Genomic DNA, 25,387 nt, shown 5'->3' on the forward strand with positions numbered 1-25,387 from the left:
ATTGTAAATGTCACGATGCCCCTGCTGAGGCAAGAAAAAACAACGTATTGTTATTAAAGCTACATATATTAATTATATTACATAAGCTGTCACAGTGTAGAAGTTAGAAGCACACTGTGCTTCCAGTCCGGAGGTCGCCGGTTCGATCTCCTGGCACGGTAGCTGAATAGATGGTGCAAGCTTCTTAAATCCCCCCTCCTCTGTCCACCCAGCAGTATAAACAAGTGGGCCGCAGTTAGATTGGCTGATCTCGTAGTGGCGGGATAAAGTGTGGGTAGTCCCACCTCTACCAAGATATCTGGCCAGCATGAAAGAGTAGACCAAATACCCTCTACTAGGGGCTCTCTAGAGCCCCCTCAAGGGGAGACCGTCAGCAGTGTGGGTGTGTGGAGCAAGGTGCATTGTTTGCCTGACGGCCCTTTGATTGGTGTAGACCTACTGCCGGTGTCGTTGTTTTCCCCTACATTAACATTAGCTGCCCCGCCCATGCTGCTGACACAATTGGGCTACGCCCATCTTTAAACCTTTAGAAACAGTTTGCCTTTAGAGGCTAACCCCCTTTTCCTGATGACGACTGCTCTTTTTGCGATAGAAACGTCGAAGTAAATTTTAAAAAAAAATTTAACCTATCTACGTGACTTTACCGAAATACCCAAAGAAGATGAATTCCTGCAGTCACGAAAGCTTTCAGTCAAGATTTTCCTGTAGTTATCTGTTTATCATGACAGTTTTTCTCATGTGAACATTAACATGGGCGTTAAGCAGTACTGTATCATACAATGTGATTTATTAAAATATTTAAGGAAGGTAGGCTAATATTCAGGCGAGCAAATTTAGAAATGAACTACCGTAATTTATTAGGGCTAATATATTTTCACAATAATAATAAACAAGCACGTAATATTACTTATACAAGCTATACAATTTTTTTCCCCATTGAAAATAATGTGCGTGGTGATTAATTTGGAGCTCTTAAGATGCTTAGGTCTAGCGCTGAAAGGCTGCAGGTGGCCTGGCCAAATGCCTTGGGGGCAGATGCCCTCTTCCTCAACCTAACAGCCCCACGCTCTCTCCATGGCACGTGCAAAGACAAAGAACCCCCGTATAGCCTTAACAGACTGTTGTGTCAAGTGCTGTTGGCGAGTAGCACCTACAAAGGCCGGCACGGCACACGAGGGGGGTGGGCCAGCACCACGCCCGGTCGCCTTTTTCTTCCCAGTGGCGATGTTTACACATTTGAGGTTGAGTCGACCTAGGGGAGGCACAGGACCGGTTCGGATAATTGCCACTGGGTGCTGCTGGCCGTGAGCGGGAATCGAACTCGGGTTGCAGGGGTTCGTAGCGCAGCGTGGTGCTAAGCACTGCACTACCGCTCGCCACAATGTTTCACGCCCTGTCACACGCAAACACACGTCCTGTCACACACACAGAAACACACGCCCTGTCACACACACACAGGGCCTGGTCCCCCCCCCCCCACGCTCAGCCCATCAAAGTATTCCCGTTCCAGTCTCCCATCTGCTGGGCTTCTCAAAAAAGCCTTCACAGGGAGTTGAGAGAGCTCTCGTAGGCATCTGCAGGACACCGCTGACCACTAAACGAGGGGGATATCGTATTCCCTGGCTGGCTGCGAACTCCCTTGATGAGATCGAACTCATGTTTCCATGAAACAAAATTTGCAGTGCTGTGTTGACCACCTCCCCCTCACCACTCTGAGGCCTTTTAGCTGTCCCAGGCAAGGCGCGTCTTTCTGGGCAGGCATATGTGGGAAGTCCGTGGTGATTTTTAAACGAATGAACCACAATACCTTGTTACCATCGAACAAAGACAGTCACTGCATGGTGCGCTTTCAGATGCGCTTTTGTCTGCCGTTTGGAACGCTCTTCCTTGTCTGACCATACTTCACCATGGTGGTCAGTGGGGGTTGCTTTGCAATCAGAAGGATAGGTTTTGTGGTATAGTGTGCTAACCACTGCACCACTGCTCCCGCCAATGCTTTTTTCAATAACACAGTACTCTTTTTAAATGGGCTAAATCTTAAAAGGTAAGACTTATTGTGTTGTTGGCCTTTTGTTATAATTAAAACGATAAGGCCATGGCAACAAACCCACCACAGATGGCAGCTGCCTCTCCAATCAAATGCAATGAGAGAAAATGTCCGCGCTGCATTATGGATACATCTCACGATACCTCAGTTGTGTTGCGATGCATCCATTGCTTTTTCAACGGTGATACCTTTAGGCGTAAATATATTCCACCTGAGCGTGTATCATTCAATATTTCGTCTCAGTCTGTCCAATATATTTTTCCAGTTGACAAGGCCGTTGTAGTTGACTAAAGGAGGATGTTTACTCTCTGGATCTCTTGTTCAAGAGAGAAAACACAGTTTGAGTGAAATTCTAGCAGTCAGTACCAGTTTAAAGATCAATTAAAAACAGCCCAGCCCAAGTTTACTAATTCACCTCTGCATCCACAATTCCCTTTATTTCAAATAATAACCCATTTTAGGTACTGGTAGTATGACATTCACCGTAATGATGCAAATCACGCTGTTCGGAAAAACAAGTGGCCTTTTTGGGTGCCGGAAGAAGTTGCCGAAGAAAGAAACGCGTCTGAAAGTGTTTCCGCTGATGAGATGAGGCCACAAGATCAGCTTCGTGTGCCAGGTGCCAGGCGGATTGTTCGATCGCAGGGCAGTGACAGATAGTGCTGGCTTGGGGAGGAATTCATCCAGCAGCGGATGGACCATTGACAGTGCCGGATTAAGCTAGTGCGGAGGCCTGTGGCATATGTTATAAAGGGGCCCTAAATAAAGTAAAAAATACAAATATTAAAACGCACATTTTTTTACGTGCATAGTTATTTGTATTTTTTTCATTTGCTATACAGCCAGATAATACGACAAATCGCTAACCTTAAACACCCAGTCGTTCATAAAAGTTGAAGGCAGTATAGTACTATAGTAATAGAGCAAGTGCAGAATGACTGAACTGGAATTGATAGCTTGAAAGTATTTAGCGCGGGGCCCTTGAAAGTGCGGGGCCCGTCGCATATGTAGCTACTACATATGTAGCTACTTTTGCTGCTAGGATAATCCGGCACTGACCATTGATGATGAGTAATACAACAAAATTTACATCCCCCCCCCCCCCCCGCTAAAAGTCAAAGCAAAATAAACAACTCTCCTGGCCTATGAGTGTAGTACTTGAAAACTCATTTTTAAACGAATTTATTTGGAACTTGCTTTTTGTGTTTAGCTTGTTGTGCTTCCCCCGCACCTCCGATTAGCACAATTGGTTGCGTACGGTGCGAACATACAAACGTTTATTATGAATACAAACTTGTCTAAATACGTGCACATTAACAAAGTGTGCCCATTGCAGGGCACATGCAAACATACACAATGGTGTCCATTGTATGTCTGCACAGGCCATACAATAGCCTAACGGCTGCACTTAGCAGGCAATCATGCAACTGTCGAACGGTTTCACACTCATTTGGAATCATCGGTCTGACACGCCTGTGACTTACGAACCCAATGTGCCTCAGAACTGCAATGAAAAAGACGCCTGATCCACGATGTGTGCAGAGCTACGAGCGAGCCAGGGACAGCCGGAGGGCCGTGGAAGCAGAAACGACTGCACTCACACTCCTTGCTCGTGCGCGGTGCCCTGTGATGTGGGCCATGGTGGCGTTCACCTCCTGCCGATGGTAATATTCCCGAAATAAAGAGATCGTTTTTTTTGTCTTCTTCTCATTAGTTGACTGCAGCTAGCTTCAAGGTGCCCTTCATAGAGACAGTCGATAAATGCAATTAGAAAAGTGCTCCGATTGAGACAGAGCGAATGGCAGACTGCCCCACAGGTTTATTTTTAGAGATAGCCACGGTTCAAATGAAGACGCTGCACTTGCTGCGTTTCGTTGTGCTGCTGCGCAGCTCTCAGATGCGTTTTTCGGGTCGTACCACGTGCAGCTCGGCGCGATGTCCGACGTTCCGCTTCGCACGCTGCCGGGAGCTTTTTCAGTCTTGAATTCGGAGTTCCCAGCACGTGGAGCGGAACGTCGGACGCGAGTCGCTTGGCACGGTGTCCCGAAAACGCATCCGGGAGATTGTACTGCACTTCTTTGAAAGATATACTGCCTTACGCAAGCCATATGAACTAAGACTAATAAAGATAATGTAGGCACGTACTGAGGTGTCAATCAAAATCGATTCTTATGCTCATGATACATGTGTCGGCATGGGTGTGTGTGCAGAATATATCACTTGCATACGCGCTCAACTGAACCAACTCGTAGATGCTTTGCAAGAAAAATAAAATTAGTGAATACTCTGCATAAGAAAACGATGAACGCAAATGAGACCATGAAATAATAGATGTTCCAATTAAAGAGTTACCTTAAATAGTGATAATTTAGGGAATCACTAGGGGAGAGTGGGGAAAGGGGAGGGGATTGGGGGGGGATAATATTTCACTGGGGGGGAACAAAACTATCAACACTTTGGGCTTCATGTAATCATTATTTCTCTGTGACTGTGTTAACCATCGGGACTCCCTTTAATGAAACACGCTTGTAACCCAAATAACCAACGACCCATTTATACTGTTTGATGAAATGACGTTCATTTTCTAAATAAAAATCGAGCAAAGACGCGATGGCAACCATCTCGCTGCGCTGTCGCGCTCGGCGTTACGCGGGCCGCATTTCAACGTCGCCACGATAAATATTCACGTTGAAATTGAGCCCACGAAAATTGTGGACTGCGACCACGGCCGACACAGTAACGGTGATCTTTCAACTTGAGACGGTTGGAAAACACCTGTGAGCTAACAGTGCCATGTCCAGACTACCGAGTGAACTCGACAGAGATCCATGGATTTAACCCATGCGTACAGCCGAGATTAAACGATGTTGTCTCAGTGCAGTAAGTTTTATTATCTCAAATGACCACCGATGGTGCTCTTAAATCCGTTACAGAAATGGTTTTGCACTGAATTATGATCAGCGGCAGCAGCAGCAGCAGCACCTCGAGAGGAGACCTCCGAGAGCTCCCTCTCAGGAGTGCCCTTCTGTCAGCAGTGGCTTGAGCAAGAACTTACAGGGCTGCACCTTTTACCTTGATGATCAGCTCAGAATTTAAGAATTAAAAGTCAGTGTCAAACAGGCAATGCAGCAGCAGTCACCTCCATTTGTGTGTCCAGGTCCCCAGTAGAACATTTGCATTGATTGCTCAATGGATTTTACCTGTGCAAAAAATAAAAGCTAACCGAACCCGAAATAAAAATGGCAAAATCCTATGACATGGACAGGTCCACACCTCCGATAAGCACGGCTGTGTACGTACGGTACAAAATAAATACATCGTACATACAGGTCTTCTAACAAGGCAGTGCTCATTTCCATTAGCCCTGCAAAGACAAAGGCCTTAATCTACCCCAGAACTAAATTGAAACTCAGCATTCTGGCATTGTGAGTCAAGTGCTCTGTGCATGGTGCTGCCGGAGTAAACAACACATTCCTGCGGAGGGAGCTGGTAGGAACGTTGGGTTGCTCGGTCAATGGCCAGGGTCAATGGCGGCGTGGTGTATTCCGCAAATATGGCCGACTGTGAGGGCGGGCACAAGCCGGCGTGAGTAGGTTAAACGTTGAGTTTTATAAGGGCACCACGGGGTGACCAGCCCCTCCCCTCCCCTCCCCACCCAGCCCCACCCCTCCCACCCCCCACCCAGCCCCACCCCTCCCATTTTTGAATTCACGAAGGACGGACACAATAATCCCCTGTGGGCTGGTGTAACCAGGAGGTTCCTACCAGTATAAATCACCTGAAAGGTGAGTGCAAAACAATATATATGCTTATCCGCAGACCTGAAGAAACTGCAGTCTGGTGTTCGTGAGATATCCCTAAAAATGTCAGACAAAGGAGCGAGACTGGCGGGTCATTCTGTATTGAGGATTTTGGCTCTGTCATCTGGAAAGAGATCAGGAGAGGATTACAAATGCACTGATCTATGCCTGTCTGGATGCCAAAGGCAATGCCATCACAACATGCCACTATTTAGCTGAGAAAGAGCCTTTTTAAGAGGGCCCTGCTTAGGAATAGTTCCTCTCCGAGTATGTGTGTGTGTTGGAGTTAACAGGAGCGACCGGGAGGAAAACCAACACTTACAAGGCAATAACACTCAACGTTCACGCAGAGAGGTCAACAACCGACTTGCTGGACTGCCTTCGGCAAATGACCTCGCCATCCCTGCGTATGTACATCTCGTTCAAACGATGACGATTAAGGCTACGATTTGGAAAGGTAATTATGCAAATCTTTGTCAAATTCACAGCCGGGTGCAGGGAAAAAATATATATGATTTGTGGAAACGTCAAAGAATGATGTGGGATGGCGCCCCAACTCATCGGTAGCTTCATCGTTTTTCTTCTAATTTTTTTTTTTACATTTAAACTATCAAGAGAATCACGTAGTTTGTATTTCAAATTCAACGCAATTCAAGTAATGAAGTATATTTTTTTCCATTCTATGCACATCGATTCAAAGCGATTGAAATATCCTCTGCGCTGTACACACCAACACAACGATCCCCCGCATAGCCTTAATAGACTGTAGGGGCAAGTGCTGTTAGCGAGCACCTATTAAGGCCGTACACACCAACACGCACACACATACACACCCCTTAGTATGGTCTGAAAAGACAATTTGGGAATATGCTGTTAACAAGCACCTACACAGGCGGTTAAGGTACAACACATGAAGACCAAAAAAAATTAGCAGTAAATCTGTAGTTTGGAGCAAATATTGTACGAATAATATGCGGTTGTAAGTGCTTCATTGCATGACTCTTCTTTTTGGAGGTCACGATGACCCAACCGCCGGTCAAGCGCATAGGTGGCAGCAGCAGTAGCTGTCTCCTTAAGCACTAATCTTGGCAAACTGACAGCTATCGTGACTTGGTTATTTCGGTAAAGTCACGTAGAAGGGAAATAATAAAATAATACAAATAAAACATAATAAAATAATTCTCACGACGTTTCGGCCACAACGCAAGCAGCCGTCCTCAGGTGAAGACCAGGTCTGTCGGGGAGACAGTGTCTGTCCTCAGGTGAAGACCAGGTTTGTCTCCCCGACAGACCTGTTCTTCACCTGAGGATGGCTGCTTGCGTTGTGGCCGAAACGTCGTGAGAATTATTTTATTATGTTTTATTTTTATTATTTTATTATTTCCCTTCTACGTGACTTTTCCGAAAGAACCAAGAATACAAACTGCCAGACGTTTATTTCAGACACGGGGCTCACACAAAAGTAAACAACAGGATTCATCACGCAAGCCTCGCTGGCTATTAACGAGCACCTGTTAAGACGCCAGCGTGATGCATGGTGTCACGAAGTAACCGAATTCTTTCGTGGCCACCTTTTGTCCGATGTTCAGTGCTGATGCTTACCGCATTGCACGTGGTGTTTATTTGTGGGCACGCGTTAACCCCGTGCAGGCATAGGATGATGACTGCCTGCGCACCAATCGTCACTCGTACTTTGTGTGGCCAGAAACTCCGCCGAAGTCGACGACACCAATTCTCCGCATTTGCGCAGTTGTCCAAATCATACACAACCGACCGCTTACGCTAACGCGTTGATGGGCGAGTGAATGAACGAAAAAATGAATGAACGCACGCGGGGATGTGTGAGAACACTCCGCTGTGGTAGGTTCTGAATTAGCATTCGCGGATGAGGCCGAATGCCTCGATTGTGCGTCTTTTGAGCGCGTACACAATCGGCGCAGAGGGTTCAATGGATGCGACCAGCCCCCCTCAGCCCGGGCGTGCACATTGCTTGGCCGCAGATCAGACGCAAGGAAGTCTGGGATGACATCACCAGCACAGCGCTCCTGTGCACCTACTAAAACAATCCTTTGCCCGTTATTTTTGTACCGGTATTCTGAGAAGCCCAATACACGAGGAGGAGGAGGATGAGGGGGGAGGTTATTTTTATTTTTTGTTCAACAAGGGAACGCTGTTTGTGCGGTCGTTTTGTAAACAAGTGACGTTTCATTGTGACGAGACGTTTCCCCCATTAAAGGTCAGAATACAATCCGGTCCCAAGACGTCACCTGCTCCTCCTGTGCCCCCAACTGTCAAACCGTCGTGTCATTATAATAATAATTGGGTTTTCCCCCTTTTTTCTGGCAATAAAACTGAAACATTTTTACAAGGATTCATGTCTGCATTAACCACAATACTTGCAGTCAAAATGCAAACAAAAAACACACTGATAATATAATAGTTTTCATAACATTGCTCTTCACTCCCCCAACATCCCATGAAAACATGACGATTAAACAGTTGGTATTGGTCTGAGAAGAATTATTTTGATTTTTTTCCTCTCACAATTACACGTTACATTTATCAGGCTGGAATTAAAATGTAATGGTCAGGACAAATTCCACGAAAGCCAGCTCATAAAGCCCGAGGTTCACTTTGCACAGGTGCCCTGTAACATATTCAGTGTGGCCTGGTTACCCAATGCCTCAACAAGAGTGGGGGGCCACTCTCACTCGCGTCCCAACAACAACAACGACGACGCATGGAAGAAGGTGTGGGGAGATATTTCCTCCAGAAGACTCACCAAACTGCGCGTGCGGTGAAATGCAAAAACCATCAGGCGTGTAGTCACTGACGGCTGCCCAATACAACACGCGTGGTCTCGTGCAACAAGCGGGACTCGACTCAGCGAGCCCGGATGCCGTAGGATGTCTTACAACACTTAAAATACCATTGTAGTTTGTTGATTTTGTCAAACGCCATACGAAAGACGAAGGGTAACACAACTAAGAGCATCATCTATAGTAAGGCTGACGTTAAAGAACCCGCTGCATCATTAGCATTGCTTGGCAGTGTAATTGGTGAAATCTCCACTGAATAATAATAATAATGTTGTTTACATTTGTATATAAATCGCGTCGTTCATGCAAATTGCATCGCACAATCGCTGAGACAAGGCAGTCAGATGGCGAGCCGGTGTCTACAACAGCCCAAGTCGTGCAGATCTCTGCATATTCTTTGGTTCTTTCGGTAAAGTCACGTAGATAGAAAAATAATAATTATAATAATTATAATAAATGAAGTGAATAAAAATAAAATAAAAATTATGAACAACAAAAAAACACTAATGTAGACTCTAGCCTGGTTCTTAATCGGAATGAGCATATTGGCAGTTTATGATGTAGACTGTAGCCTGCTTAATACGTTTGGTGAGTGTACTGGCAATCTACAATGTAGGCGTATTTTTGGTTCTTTCAGTTAAATTAATTTAAAATAAATTTACAGCCTTAGCAGTTGTGCGGACATTTCCTGAATGTAACCACACCCTCGGCGCATTAAAACGGCTGCCTCTGTATATGGTTGCCTCTGCATGAGAAATCCAGAGGCAGCAGAAACGACGCACGGCTACACATCAGGTGAGACTGAAACACAAGAGGCTTTGGCGTCACGGTGTAATAGGGGCCGTCCATAAATGACGTCACGCACCTAGGGGGGGGGGGGGAGTCAGATATTTGTGACGATGTGTGACGACGGGGGGGGGGGGGGGTGAGAAATGTGACGTCACGTCAAAATGCGCAACTTTAAATAAATATTGAATTGATATAACAACACTAATTGTTATAACAACACTCCTACAACATCAGAGTGCAGCGCCACATTAAATACGCACTACAATGACAATAATTTAAAGCGATTTGAAGCATGTTTTATTTAAAAAATGGAAATATGGTTTTGGGAGGGGGGCAGAGCTTTGTGACGTCATATTTGAGGGGGGGTCTGACTTTTTGTGACGCCGTGTGAGGAGGGGGGGGGTCAAAAATCGTCCAAAATTGCGTGACGCCATTTATGGACGGCCCCATATTCCATTGCAATCACCCACATTTGTTAAAACCTACATTTGAAGCCATGCAAAAAATATAAATATGGGTTATAGTTTTTCATCACAATTGCTGAGCAGTGGGCCAAAGCAACATGCGGCCAGCAACAGACAGCACACTTGAGGGTATAACAGATGTGTTCATCCGTGTCTTGATATGATCAAGGTTATGAGAACGTGGAAAGGGTGATGATCGGAGGGGATTCTAAAGTCAGGGAAAGACGCAGAAAGAGGAGTGCAGTGACCTGCAGTGTGGTGGTTTAAATCTAGTACACATGAGACCAAATGGGCAGTCTGGTATAACGAATCCTCAGCATCGGTGGAGGAATCAAAGACTGACGTTTAGGGGAATACTGATCACAGTCGTAGCCATATAAGAAGAAACTGACTGATGGCGATTAAGGGACTGGAGTGATATGAAACATATCAGGGGGCGCTACGGTGGTGAGATGTTTACTACCTCGCCCGGTATGCAGGAGCTCGTGGGTTCGATCCCGACCCTAAAGCCTGATGTATATTTGGAGTTTGCATGTTCTTCCTGTGGTCGCGTGGGTTTTTCTCCTGGTCCTCAGATTTTTTTCCTGCACAATTAGAACTGTGTGCTTAGATTATTTGGCTGCTATTTATTTCCACATGATACGCCATTTCGTTGAGCTATCATTTGTGGCCAGGTCGCTTATGGAAAAGAGTTGTACAGCTCAGTGGACCGTATCTGGTAAAATATATTTTTTAAAGATTTTAGTTGAGTTTGTGGACGGGATCTTCAAGTAAAATTTGAGGGATTGCATTGACAGTGGAATAGAAGCAGAGAGAACACACAGTACTTGTCCACCAGCATCATGAACAAGCACCGCCTTGTGAATGAAATGTCCACAGCGAGCTAGTGTGTCAAATATTTCTCCACTCTGAATAAGGACCATTATCCAATATCTTAGCTTATGATATATTTATCGGTTATAAGGCAGGGTTTGTTAATAACCAACTTGTGCTTGTATGTAAAATGCTTTTATTATATATAGAAGAGGAAAATATATTTCCTCTTTAGATGAATGTTGGAAGAGCTATGAAATGCATCACATTTTTGTTTTCAATTAATTATTCATGTTGTCTTTATTTAAAACAAACGATGTGGCCAGGAGACATTTTTAATAATTCAGGTCTTCACCCTTCCAGGTTTTATATATGAAACTGCTGTGGATTGACACCTGCCATATGAATGTGGAATTGTTGCTAGATTTGAAGCTTTCGTGACTGCAAGGAAATATTCATACTCTTAGGTTTTTTCGGTAAAGTCACGTAGGTAAAAATAGGAAGGCCTGCGTCTACGTGACTTTACCGAAAGAACCAAGAATATGAATCCCTGCAGTCACGAAAGCTTTAAATCACAACGTGTCTACAAACTCCAAATGAGCATGGGGTTGTGTTCAAGTCCTGCGATGGCCCTGAGCCAGTGGTGAACAATTCCACACTCTTAGGTTTTTTCGGGAAAGTCACGTAGGTAAAAATAGGAAGGCCAGCGTCTCGAGAAGCTGTGACTTCTTGTCTCGTCGTCTGTTAAAAACTCTAACAGATAGGTGAAATTCCTCCCCACAGAGGGTACTAATTCTAGATTTGAAGCTTAGTCACGAAAGCTTAAAATCTAGAATTAATACCCTCTGTGGGGAGGAATTTCACCTATCTGTTAGAGTTTTTAACAGACGACGAGACAAGAAGTCACAGCTTCTCGAGACGCTGGCCTTCCTATTTTTACCTACGTGACTTTCCCGAAAAAACCTAAGAGTGTGGAATTGTTCACCACTGGCTCAGGGCCATCGCAGGACTTGAACACAACCCCATGCTCATTTGGAGTTTGTAGACACGTTGTGATTTAAAGCTTTCGTGACTGCAGGGATTCATATTCTTGGTTCTTTCGGTAAAGTCACGTAGAAGGGAAATAATAAAATAATATAAAATAAAACAATAAAAAATTCTCACGACGTTTCGACTGCAAGACAAGCAATCGTGATCAGGTGTGAAATCCACGGCAAGAAAATTTGAAAAAAGTGACGTTAGAAAAAACCGCCAGTTTTTTGTTTTTTAATGTCTTGCTGTGGATTTCACACCTGATGATGATTGCTTGTGTTGCAGTCGAAACGTTGTGATAATTTTTACTGTTTTATATTAATATTATTTTATTATTTCCCTTCTACGTGACTTTACCGAAAGAACCAAGAATACGTTGTGACCTCTTTTTCAAAATAGTATTCAACAATGCCCATCCTGTCATGGGAACTTCCTTCCAGTATCAAAGGATGAAAAATAAGAAGAGCTTTTACCCTTTCTGGCAATAAAGCAAATGTTAAGATGTTCAAACATCAAAGAGAAACCTTTTGCAAGGCATCAAGTCTGCATTAACAACATATACTTGTGGTGAACATGCAAACAAACATGCTCTGATAATATAATGCCCATCCTGTTGCATGCTTTGTGAACTTTTGGTGTGGATCTCATAAGAACAGTCCCATAACCTCGAAGTTGGTGAATCATGAAAGAAAAAACGCCATAACGCATGAGAGACATGCATGAGACAATCCTCCTGCTTGGTAGCAAGGTGCGAGTAGGAATCTGGCGGAACGTTTCCCATTTACTTGCAAAACGATATCAGCGGTCGTCTGCTTGTACGCCTGGGATTTCCTGAGGCACACAAAGACTCACAAGTAAATCAAATATCGAACGATCCCAAAGTATGGCCCTTTACGTGACTCATGGGACTCAAATGCACTCCAAAACAGAGTGCTTTAATCGAGTAAACATTCAGGCAGGTGGCACAGTAGTTAGAGCGCATGGCTCACAAATTGAGATTGCAAGTTCAAAACCTCTTTAGGATTTGCTTCGGCCCAACATCCTTCTAGGGGTACTACATCAGTACCTACCTGTGGGAAATAAACCGTGGTTTTCCTATGGCTCGACTAGCTCCAGTCATGGAAATGTGGAATTGGCCCAACTGCCTCAGGGCCGCCAAAAGAGATGAGCACCGCTGGGAGACAGTGCCATCAAAATGTTGTGTTTAATTTCACCAAGTCACCGTGCTTAAAAACATATGTGCATTATATTTGTTGCAATAGTGTATAAAATAATTGTGCTTACAAACAAAATCCACGTTGTAACATTATCGTAGTATTCAGTCGACTGTGGCACCGCATGAAATGCACTTTACATTTACAGGTTGCACAGAACAATGCACTGACAAATTCCATGAGTTGGAATAAATGTAGCTATGTCACAAACAGGCTAGGACAAACAATGGAAGGATATGAGTCAAAATCCCAAAGCTAACATCTGATGACCTCGGAGCCAGAGTCTAGCACAATTAAATATCATACAGTACGACGTGCGTGTACACATACAAATACTTGATGTAAACGAGCTGAGAGCCAATTGATCTAACATGTCGCTTTCATCACCATCATCATTTATTATTTACACCACGCCTACTATACGGTGCATCTCAAGGGGCTAAGAAAAATCTGGGATAAAATACGAGGAAATCAAGCATCCCAAAGTCAACGTCTCCATTCTCGAAATGGCTTTCGATGTTTTGTATCTCCATTGGCCAATGCAAGCCATTATGGATGTATATGATATATGATCAAATAATAAAATTAATAAACACATTCGTCAATAACGTTGCCTTCAAAAGAAAGGTATATACGAGGCGACGTTTTGGGCACAGACACTTCTTCAGAGCACATATTATGTTGGGATGAGTTGACCCCCTGCCAGATTTCACACGCACTCGTATACGAGGTGGAATGAAGACATAAAAACAGCGAGTTTGTTTTCTCTGTCTGTGAAATAAAAGCATATCTCGAGTTTCAGCTGAAAGGCCTTCCCAAGGAGAATACAGAGGAGTAGGATGAGGGAGTCTTAAACAAGCTTGCTGTGTTTGTTACACAACTGGACCGCCAGTTTGGGTGATTAGGAGAATACCACTGAGGTGTAACGAGCCTACGCATACATGGTGTATATATGTACCATATGTATGTATGTTGAACTTCTTTCGTACCATACGTAGCCAACCGTGCTAATCCGAGGTACGGGTGAAGGACAAAAAACTAAGCAAAAGAAGCAGCTCTAAATAAATGAGTTTTCAAACGAGATTTAAAATGGCATAGCTCGAGTGGCTTCCTGATATCGAAATGAAGAGTGATCCGAACGGCAGCATGAGTGCATCTGAAAGCGCGCGATGCGGTGAGCATCTTTGTTCAATGGCTAGCCATAATACGCTGCTGCAAGGATAACTGGAGTTTGTGTGATGATGGTTTATGCTCCTTAACGAGATCAGCGAGGTATTGTGGTTTATTTGTGGCAAGAGGCACTTTGTGCGTAATGTGTGTGATATGTAGGGGGTTACATTTAATATACTGTACTGCAAATATGTTTTGATTAGAGCAGACTCACATTTTAAAGGTTGCGACCTAAAACATAAGCTGGGGGTCAACTTAGCCATGCATACCTCCGGGATTCATAATATAAACAAACCTTGTGGGAAGTCCAGAGTGGTTGTCCTATACTGTTAATGGCCTCTGTCATAGGAATGTGGATTCGCCAACACTGGCTCAAGGCTATCAATGGAGATGAGCACCACACTCATGCTTCCTTGGGCATAAAGACATATATTCTGCATGTGTGCATTCCTAGAACATAAACATCAATGATTCGGTTGAACCGTAAGCAAAGTTTTCATTGCTTAAACATGACCAAGCCTTAGGCTTTCACAAAAACATAGGCTGAGTTTTCTCCGAGGCCCTTGTGCGGAGGCCAAGGACCGTGATTCAAGCGTGGTGTTCAGGCAAGATGTTAGGGCTCACATGGCCCTTTGGGCCTAGTGGCAGGCTGACCAAGGATTTGATCCCGAACCTGTACCAGAATCCCTGATAGAATCCCATGCAAATAAATGAAGATTTTGATATGAAAATGGGAATTCCTGCCGGAAACCTTCCAGCTCGAATACACGCATAACGGCACCCCCTATTCTTTGCCAACCCTTTGTGAAGGTGGCTGGCTCACGGTATAAATTATGTTCACGTGGTATCCACGTGCCTCTCAACATACCCACAATAACATGAACACTGCATTTATGAACAAAGGATGTGAGAAAAAAAGTCAAAGAAGCTCACTTTCCTATCAATTTGTAATACGATCCAATCGTGTAATACTTTAATGAGACCCACTGCAACTTGATTAATGTTACCGCTCTTGTATCTTTTGTCCTTAACACGCACGTATTTCCACCCTTGCATCACGCCGCAGCGAGCCACAATGTCGCTGGGGGCACTTCAAAGATTCGCGACGGCTTCCCCGTTCAATCAGCAATCGCGTGAGTGTTCCTTTTGTCCTGTCACAATGGTCACGTCAACAAATTGTCAGTTGAAAATGTCAACCGTTGTAAGGTGGCCACCAGATGAGCTGCATATTCCCATCACTTTCACAGCAAATCATATTTACGGTGTTATCCGTCATGGGAATTGCTAATTTGGGACCTCTTATGTCCAGCAAATAATGTCAGTCATATTTTTACAAATGTATATATATATTCTTTACTCTTTGTAACCAACACGCGCTGCCCACCAAGGTGAATCATGATCAAAGGGCTGTAAAAGATGTTGACCATCAACTCGCTTCATATCAATTTTTATTTGACAGCGATCGTTGTGCATGCACGCTGAATTATGTACTGTACTACGCATTGATAGGTAAGCGTGGATATATATTAAATGTTGCACATTTAATATATATCCACGCTTACCTATCCCAATTTTTAGGCCCAGCCCGTCACTGGCCACGCTTACCTATCCCATCACGAGGGAGAAACACAAGCTAATAGACAAAAAAAATGTGTCCTCCCGTATTGAAACGGTTGTACGCCGTATGGACCTGAAAACTCTATTTACCTGTACAACAATACAAGGGGTAAACCGTATGGGTTGACGGATATGGTAACCCTCCCTCTTCCATCCTGTACGTTACACTTGCCAGACATATCACACCCTCCTCAACCGTGTCTACCTCATAAACAATACTAACTCCAATACCGTAGTAAAATAATAATAATAATAATCACTCTCACCTGAAATGCCTCTCCACTTGTACTGTTGCTAGCTACAAAAAGGCCAATATGTTTTACGATGGCCACCCCCTGTGCAATTGTAAAATTGGTATAGCTATTGCAATCTGTGGCAATGTCACCTAATCGTTGGCATTAGTGACATCAACACATGGCGTTGTGTATCAGGCACACAATCAACCAATCTTTCTATGAGTCCAAGCACAGGAGGACATTGCAGTGGAAGCTTTTACTTAATTAGTGAGTTGTTTTTCTGGTGCACCTCTTTAGCTGCACGACGAACTGGTGGTGTGAATGAACTCACACGTGCCTCTGAATGACAGTGGATATGACAAAGTGATTCTCTCAATCCATTCCCAGCCTTTATTTCAAACGTTTAGCCTTTTGCAAGCCTCTTCGCAATCCACAGTCCCTCTGTGGGGCTTTCTGTCAGGGTTAGAGTGCGCCGCTCAGGTTTCAGTTCGTGTTTGCGCATAAGTGGGATTGTCACCTCTTCGTATCGGCACGCAGCTCATTTATTATATGGCATGGATATTACAGCACCCATTGCCCCATTCAATCGAGTGGTGGTTTCTGAAACCGTGATATTTCACACACACTGCCCCACATCGGAATACATTACATATATAATGCAGAAAACAAAAACGTGCTTCTTTTTTTGAAATTGATACCAAGACAACCACAGCAGCGAATATATCTGTGTAGGTGCAATCTGCACAGCCAAAGTAAGTCATCATTGCATCCCAGTATCAAATCAATATTCCATAATTCGCTAACATCAAGTTAACTGTATACAATCACAACATTACCTATCCCATATACGAACGAGCGTTATTTAAGAGTGGTTTGAAATGTGATTCTTTCCTGCCCGGACTGGCCAGAATGTCAGCAGTCCGTAGCGAAAATTCCCGGTGGGCCAGTTCATTATGAGGGCCGGTGGGCCAGTCTGCGTGGGGAAATTGCAAATGTGATCAGAGTAATAGAAAATATATATTTTTTCATTTAAATATTTTATTACCTGGAATGTGTACACTTCATTGCTTATTTACACCCTCAGTTGGCATTAAGTCTCCCAGATATTTGGTAGCCCGAAATATTCTTCATTTGTTTTTTGGACCCAGCCCAAATGGGCTAATGAGATCGTACAGAGAAAAAATCAAGCTCTCACATTGTCACATCGCAATATCTAGCTATTCCTTAGCCCGTATTTGAGCCAGGTGTGTTTACAAATTCCTGGGCCAATTTTTAGGCCCAGCCCGTCACTGGCCACGGCTGGGACATCAGTAATGAGTGATGCCTGGACCATCCCTGGGCCCCCTTCTTATCAACCCCACACTGAACAGCACGGTGAAGCATGGTCAACCCCCTACAAGCCCTTTTCTCCAGCAGTTGGGCTGTAAATTATAACTTTATTTACGTTCACCCATTGTAAAAAGGTATCCTTTTATTACTCTTTGGTTCTTTCGGTAAAGTCACGTAGAAAATAAAATCAAATAATAGAATACGACGTTTCGGTTGCAACACAAGCAACCATCATCAGGTAAGAATGAATAATAAAACACAGACACGGGAACAGCATAGGCAAACACACATTATGTGTCTCTATCTCTCTGCACGTGTGTCTGCCTATGCTATTCCCGTGTCTGCGTTGTATCATTCATTCTTACCTGATGATGGTTGCTTGTGTTGCAACCGAAACGTCGTATTCTATTATTATTTATTTTATTTTCTACGTGACTTTACCGAAAGAACCAAAGAGTAATTCCTGCAGTCACGAAAGCTTCGAATCTATCCTTTTATTGTACAATGTATAAATTCTCTATTTTGCATAATTGTGCTTTATTTGCATTGTTAGTTTTTTTTCCGCACGCATTATTTGTTATCGTTGGTCTGTCTGTGAAAAGGAAAGGATGTCTCGTCGGTTCTTCTCAGAGGCGTTAAACAAAAGGACAAAAAAGGGACCTTAAATGAACCACGCAACGCCGATGCTGTCTGGACACACCCAGCCAGTGTGCGTCAGTGTGGGGGAGAGGAGGCAGTGTTTCACTTGGTCATTTGTTACAATCTATATATTTTTTTAACGATCAGTGCTGCGTGAGCAAAGCCAGCCGTTTCAGGGTCCGCTGGGAGCGATATCCGGTCGACCACACCCCATGCAGATGGGGACCGCAGTACGGCAACCACACACACACTTCTCCCATCTCATCGCCATGTCCGCTGAACGATTGGTGCGCAGTCACCTAAAGTGTGTGTGCGCGAGGAAATAAACACGATGGATGATTTTTAAGGAACGCTTTTTTGAATAATGATAAAAAAAGGCATTAGCCTATCTGGCAATAATACAGGAGGTCATTCGATATTCAAACACCAAATAGACACCTATTAAAAGGCATCAAGTCGGCATTTAACCAGAATTGTGGTAAAAATATAAAAAATATTGATACTGGCGAAAGGACCCCATGGATAGAATGTTATTTCGAAACAAAATAATTCATGAAATGCCACTGCAACTTAAAGATTCTAATATAAATGCATTCGGAAGGCCATCCACTAAGCTATATGTATCCTGTGAAACAAGTAAGATTGTATTCTTGATTCTTTCGGTAAAGTCACGTAGAAGGGAAATTAAAAAAATATAAAACAATAAAATTCTCACCACGTTTCGACTGCAACACAGGCAATCATCATCAGGTGTGGAATCCACAGCAATCATTTATTTATTATTATTTTATTGTTTCCCTTCTACGTGACTTTACCGAAAGAACCATGAATATGGATCCCTGCAGTCACGAAAGCTTTAAATCAAAAAGTAAGATTGTATCGGTGAACGTTGAAGCCATCCGTTTACATGGGGACGTCGGGCGCGGAGATGGAGTGATGGAATCTGCTCTTGTGCAGGTGCTGGGTGGATTGTTACATCGCGACATGGAGGGAGATGGCCACAGATTGGGGAGGCTTCATCCAGCAGTGGTTTGACCACGGTTGATGACGACAATGAATATTTTAGTAATTGAATAAATATTAACGGAACACCAAAAAATTTTGAAATGTGTAAGAGATTAATTAGAAAGCTCTTTTAATTGCGCAATGTATCACGAAATTAAGTTTTGTCAAGGCTTTTAATCAACGTAAAAAAATGTTGGGCCGCTGCCAATTTAATTACATCGAATGTAACATGCGTAAAATGCCTCAGAATAGACAAAGGCTTCACAAAAATTACAATAACGCCACACTGTGAGAGATCGGAATGTATAGAGATGCCTAACCGTCGATAAGGCGACAACAGTCCAACCTTCAACATCACTCACTGAATTACCTGTGTTGATGATAAAGAGTTATATTCAAATTAATAATTAATGCGAATCGATTACCTAACCTCCCCCTTTTTTAGCTCTGATTTCAGTTCTCTTTCGCAATACGTGAAGCGAACGCATACCGTAGTGCACACGTCTAAACATACAAACATCCCCTGTTCGGACTTGCACATTCATCGGGGCGACGGGCTGAGTCTCGCAAGCAGTGCCATAGCAACGCAAAACATAGCGGATAAATGTGACGACTCTTTCTCTCTCTCTGTAGCTGTTGTGTACAGTTTTCCAATAAAGGGGTCAACGTCTCACGCAGTGTTCTCCAACAACGCCCCCCTCTCTCTCTCTCTCTCTGGGGCCCAGGGCAGCCACTGCCTGCCTCACTACATCACCACATTCCTTCCTACGTTCACAATTAAAATATATACATGGTTTGCGCCTTTCCGGATGAACCAATTCTCTCCTGCACATCATATACGCCGAGCCCCTTTGGCCACTCACGATGGATTAAGCGGCCTGCTTTATACGTTTTGTATCGCTCGCCGATGTGTCTTCTTATTGTGCCGCGTGTTGATGTCCGACGTTTCACAGCACGTACGGGGAGCTGCTTCAGGAACCGACTGCGAAGATGGATGAGCTCCCATCGCGTGGAACGAAATGTCAGTCACGATGCCGGACGACGCAAAGCAAAAACCCAAAAACGAACCCCGAGGAAGCCTCGAGCGCAAGAGGCGAAACGTCGGACATCATACCGAACAACACACGGCTCAACCTAAAAGAACAAACACGTCGGAGAGCTGTACAGCCCAACCGCGAAAACCCACGCGAGTCGGGCCGCTGCGTTCCACTTACAAGCGGCGAGCACTGCAGTGGAAACCGCGAACGTGGAACGGATGACCGTGGGGTATTGATACCGCGCATCGCTGTGAAACGATTTTTCACGGCAAGCGACGCGATGTCCCGCGATTTGTGCAGAGAGCACAGCCAACGTTAACAAGGGTACGTACGCTGAGGCTATTAAAAGCGTGGGTGTGTGCGTGTACGCGCGTGACGAGCATGACAACTGATGTCTGTATCCGACACGGTTATTCAAAGGCATTCAAGGTGGGGTGGCGCACGCTTGCAATACATTGTCTTGAGACGCGGGGATGATGGATCGTGTAATTATGCGCTCGTAGAATTCACGAAATTATCCTGCTCTCCTCCCGCATACGCAAATGTAGCTCCACAAACCCGCCTTGAACAATGTTGAATTTATCGATCAGAACGATTGGGATTCACAGTATTTATCTTGGAAATCGGCAAGAAATGTACAACAAGTTTTATCTTACGAAAGGAGGCAGGAATAGGGAGATACTCTTGGTGTAGCACTAATTCGTGCCCAGCAGCGTACGACCGACATTCCTGCTTTTGTGGCCAATACTTTTTCAATTTAGAAACAACCACCATAATGATAGCAGGACGACACGAACTCCCTCCTGGAGCCCTCTCGTGGCCAGCAGACCTCGACAGAATTGGAATCATAATCTTTATTTAGACTGACATTGGAATCTAGCTCCTGAACATTTTGCCATGGGCAGTAATACAATAAAATTAGTCTATTTATTCAATATTCCCCAACTGTTGGTTTATAATAAAACACCGATGTGCAAATCCTGATTTTTTTTTTAAATACAGTACAGTATACAATTCCTGTTATACTGGTAGGAACCTCCTGGTTACACCAGCCCACAGGGGAGGGAGGGGCTGGGTGGGGAGGGGAGGGTGGGGAGGGGCTGGGTGGGGAGGGTGGGGCTGGGTGGGGAGGGTGGGGAGGGGCTGGGTGGGGAGGGGCTGGGTGGGGAGGGTGGGGCTGGGTGGGGGTGGGAGGGGTGGGGCTGGGTGGGGAGGGGCTGGTCACCCCGTGGTGCCCTTATAAAACTCAACGTTTAACTTACTCACGCCGGCTTGTGCCCGCCCTCACAGTAGGGCATATTTGCGGAATACACCACGCCGCCGTTGGCCCTGGCCATTGACCGAGCAACCCAACGTTCCTACCAGCTCCCTCCGCAGGAATGTGTTTTATCTGGCATCGCTGAGATGCTGCTGGGTTTGAATCCAGGTTTCAGCTACCTGTGAGATCAAACCGGGTTCTCAAGTGTAGGTGCTGGGTTGATAGCCTCAGCACGGTCACCAATGAGAGCATTTGTTATTTTGTAACTTGATTTGGCTCCCTTCCACCTCTTAAGAATAAAAAAAAATTGGGCTGATTGCCGTGCGATGAACAGTTCTCTCTGGAGCAGGGCAGGTGCGTCTGGATTTGGTTGAAAGTGGTGGCGTGTTTGTCGGTGCAATGTTTTACAGCCTTGGTAACCTCGGCTTGCACAACATCAGTTTGACCGTTTTTATTTGAAGCTGGGATAGGACTCGCATCGATCGACTCAGCCTAAGCTGCAACGGGCTTTAAGGAAATAAAGGCAGCTGGGTGGTGATGGAAACATCCACCCACTGGGGTGGAGCGTGGCGGACTTAGTAGGTAGAGTACTCACTCACAGTGCGTGGCTCAACTTCCTACACAAACGATGAGGGAATCCACACGTGCGTTGCCAGTCTTAATAGGCGCTCACTAACAGCACTTTGCTCAACTGCATATGCGACTTTTGGGGGAGGGGTTCTGTTATGTATTGTAGGTTTACTCTGAGGAAGGGTTTGGTATTTCTTAATGCTAAATTGAAATGAACTTGCATTCTGAACGATGTATTTTTTTTTCTCTGCCAAATTTTTGGGCTAAAATAAAAAAAACTTCCACGGTTTTAAACAATTCCCCTTTCATGGGCCAAAAAAAGGAACATAAGCCCCACTTTTAAGGCCTAATTTCCTACCACCCCTAGTGACACGCCGGGCGTTCGGTGCTCGGAAGGAAACACATTGTGCCTTGCAAATGCGTTGCTCGGCAATAAATTCAGCAACCCTTCGTATATCCCCCAGGCACCGTGACATGCTCAGCTGGTCGCAAGAGGGAAGCAAGCAATCATCGTAAAAGGCGATCAGAGTAACAGAACGCGCAAACTAAAAAAACTCAGAAACGGCGATTGTTTGGTGTGGGCTTGGCCTCCAGTCTTCATTCCTTGTTCATCTTTCAGAAGGTCAAGAGGATTGGAGATAAATAGACACACTCTCAGTCCAGATTCAATGGAGTTGACGATTCAGCTCCTCACAGCCTGGTCATTTTTTGTGGGGCTGTACTACAACATTCGGCGATGGAACAAATTAATCGCACTGCTCCCGATCTCGGCAGGTGTCGGCAGCTAAGCAGGTTTGAGCCTGGATAGTTGCTTGAATGGGTGACAACCGTACGCCAACACAAGGTGTGAGCGTTGTGACATGCTGACATGGGGCGCTGACAAATAACACGGAACAAAACCTGAAGGGTGCGCGAAGAAGCGTGGGTGAAGTTCATCCACGGGATGACACCGAGAGAGAGACGGAAGGACACACGGATCGTAGAACACGAGTTCGATGCATCACAACTGACTGTGAAGAAAAGCAGTGGGCTCTGGCAGGACACGCGTTGCTCTAGGGGACGAGAGGCGATGGTTGAGAATGACGAAGGAGTGGGGAGGGTGGGGAGGGGCTGGGTGGGGAGGGGCTGGTCACCCCGTGGTGCCCTTATAAAACTCAACGTTTAACCTACTCACGCCGGCTTGTGCCCGCCCTCACAGTCGGGCATATTTGCAGAATACACCACGCCGCCGTTGACCCTGGCCATTGACTGAGCAACCCAACGTTCCTACCAAATCTCTCCGCAGGAATGTGTTATAGCGGGTCATCTGTGTCTGATATAGCCATCGGCGTGCCTTTAGAAAACGAGACAAAATAAAACAAAAGTTAATAAAATGAAGGAAGTGGCAAGTTGGTGAAACAAGATAACAGTCCCTCCTGCCAAAGATGCCGGCCCTGCAGGTTGAATCACACAGCCCAGCCAGCACATTCATTCGCCGGCAAATAACAGCTGCTACGTATCCTCTCTTCTGCCCCCCCCCCTCACATTGAACTGTCATTGTTTGGTTTATGTGTGTTAATTGTGCTATTAAAGTGCACGTAGCCTGGCACAAGCGCTGTGGTGACGTCACCACCACTTAGTGGCGAATGGTGGTTGTTTTTGTTATTGTGTCTTTGTGGGCTATTGTGCGATTGTGCATTATTGTGTTATTGTTTTACTTGTGTTCATGTGTTATTGTATGACTAGTTGTTCGCAAAAGCATTTCCAGCCTTCGGCCAGGAAAGTCACAAAATTTGCACACGAACGACGCATTCCTGCAAGCACCCGATGCTCCGTTTAGAAGTTTAAAATTATATTACTCATCATAGAAAGATAAATGTGTGCGCTTACCAACGTAATCGAACGTCTGTCCCTGCGACATGTTGATAGTGATAGCGTATGCGAGGAGAATGGGAAATTGTCGTCGTCGTTGCAAAACAAATGGCAAAGTCGTGTCGGTGGGGGCCAAGTCGATGCAGATCGATTCCAACGTAATCGAACGTCTGTCCACGCCTCCTTCATGGAAACGACGGGAAGTGCAGCGTTCATCACAGATAAAGTTAGGCGTGTATATATATAAGATTGTGTTATTGCTTGTTATTGTGTTACTGCGTGGTATTGTGTGTTGCAAAAGAAGTTCAACATGCATACATTGTGTTATTGTGGGTTATCATGTGTTATTATATTACAAAGATTCTGATTCTGTTATTGAGTGTTATTGTGAGTTAATGTTCTCCCACCGTTGTCCTGCTGATCCTGTTATTTTCGCTTTCAGATGCAGTTGCATTTACTCACTACGTTAATATGAATCCTCTCCAACCCCAGATTACTGCAAAGAGACATTCGTGACCTTCACTATGGGAACCTCATTTGCCAGTAAAAATATGATAATTGGTTCTTTACCCTTCTATCTGGCAACAAAACTGACACCTTTTTTACAAGGAGTCATGTTTGCATAGACCGCAATACCTGCAGTCATAATACAAACAAAAGAACATAACTCTGATAATGTGCACTGTCCTTAAAGTTGATTGATCCACACCCGAGACGGCTTTCCTTAGAGCCTAGTCTCATATGGGTTGGACCAGATGACGCCAAAAGGCGCCTTTTGGCGTCATCTGGTCCAACCCATATGAGACTAGGCTCTAAGGAAAGCCGTCTCGGGTGTGGATCAATCAACTTTAAGGACAGTGCACATTATCAGAGTTATGTTCTTTTGTTTGTATTATGACTGCAGGTATTGCGGTCTATGCAAACATGACTCCTTGTAAAAAAGGTGTCAGTTTTGTTGCCAGATAGAAGGGTAAAGAACCAATTATCATTCGTGACCTTGTGACGTCATTCACAACCAAAGATCACGGAGTTTCTAGAATCTTAGCAAGAATCCTGCATTTGAAAATTTGCGTGCAATCAACTTGCAAACTGCTAAAGATTGCAACTGAAATAAAATGGAAAAAGAAAAGCAGATAGTGAATTGTAATGGACAAATTCTTGAAAATGACACAACAATAATAATAATTTTTTGTATATATAAAACACAAAGAATGACTGAAATGTCATGTTCCCTGGCTATTGCAGTGCTTTGCTCCTGTTCTAAATATGTCTACAACTAGTTCGCTGTAACAATCATTACTTTCAAGTATTAGCACTTCCACATTTCAGTACGGCTTACTCATGACATTGCTCAGTTGGTAGTACAGCAAAGCTTGTAATGTTTAGGACATGAGTTTAATTCCCAGCCAGTGTGGACTCGCTCCCAACACTCTTCCAGGGGCCTGTCAAATTAGTACCGCGTGGTAAGAACCACTTGGTGTTTCGCCAAAGTGTGCGCTAATGCCAGACTCATCCCCACAAAAGGAACTCTCAAGAATGTCACGGGGCTGCCAAACTGGATGAGCAATGCCCAAGCCTCGTCCGAGCGGTGTGACACTTGAACGCTTTGCCCCAGTTTTATAACGAAGGAGACCAAGCGACGCCGTTGGTCCGCACCATGACGCAGAGGCACCAGAATGAGTGAATGCGCTGTGACC

The 25,387-nt window shown here is 44.7% G+C and overlaps 1 protein-coding gene across 10 annotated transcripts in view; it reads right to left on the reverse strand.

Annotated features, from left to right (window-relative positions):
* LOC144931570 (janus kinase and microtubule-interacting protein 3-like) overlaps nt 1-25,387 on the reverse strand; it is a 264,070-nt gene that overhangs the window by 23,808 nt on the left and 214,875 nt on the right. The window contains exon 27 of one of the 10 annotated variants that reach the window (XM_078855553.1): nt 17,649-18,268. The exons of the other annotated variants lie outside the window; for them this stretch is intronic. The gene's annotated coding sequence lies outside the window, so the exon portion shown is untranslated. Of the gene's footprint in view, nt 1-17,648; nt 18,269-25,387 lie in introns of those variants that run through there. 10 annotated transcript variants of the gene reach the window in all.

The sequence above is a fragment of the Lampetra fluviatilis genome, chromosome 4, assembly GCF_964198595.1.
Source record: "Lampetra fluviatilis chromosome 4, kcLamFluv1.1, whole genome shotgun sequence".
Classification (NCBI taxonomy): Eukaryota; Metazoa; Chordata; class Hyperoartia; order Petromyzontiformes; family Petromyzontidae; genus Lampetra; species Lampetra fluviatilis.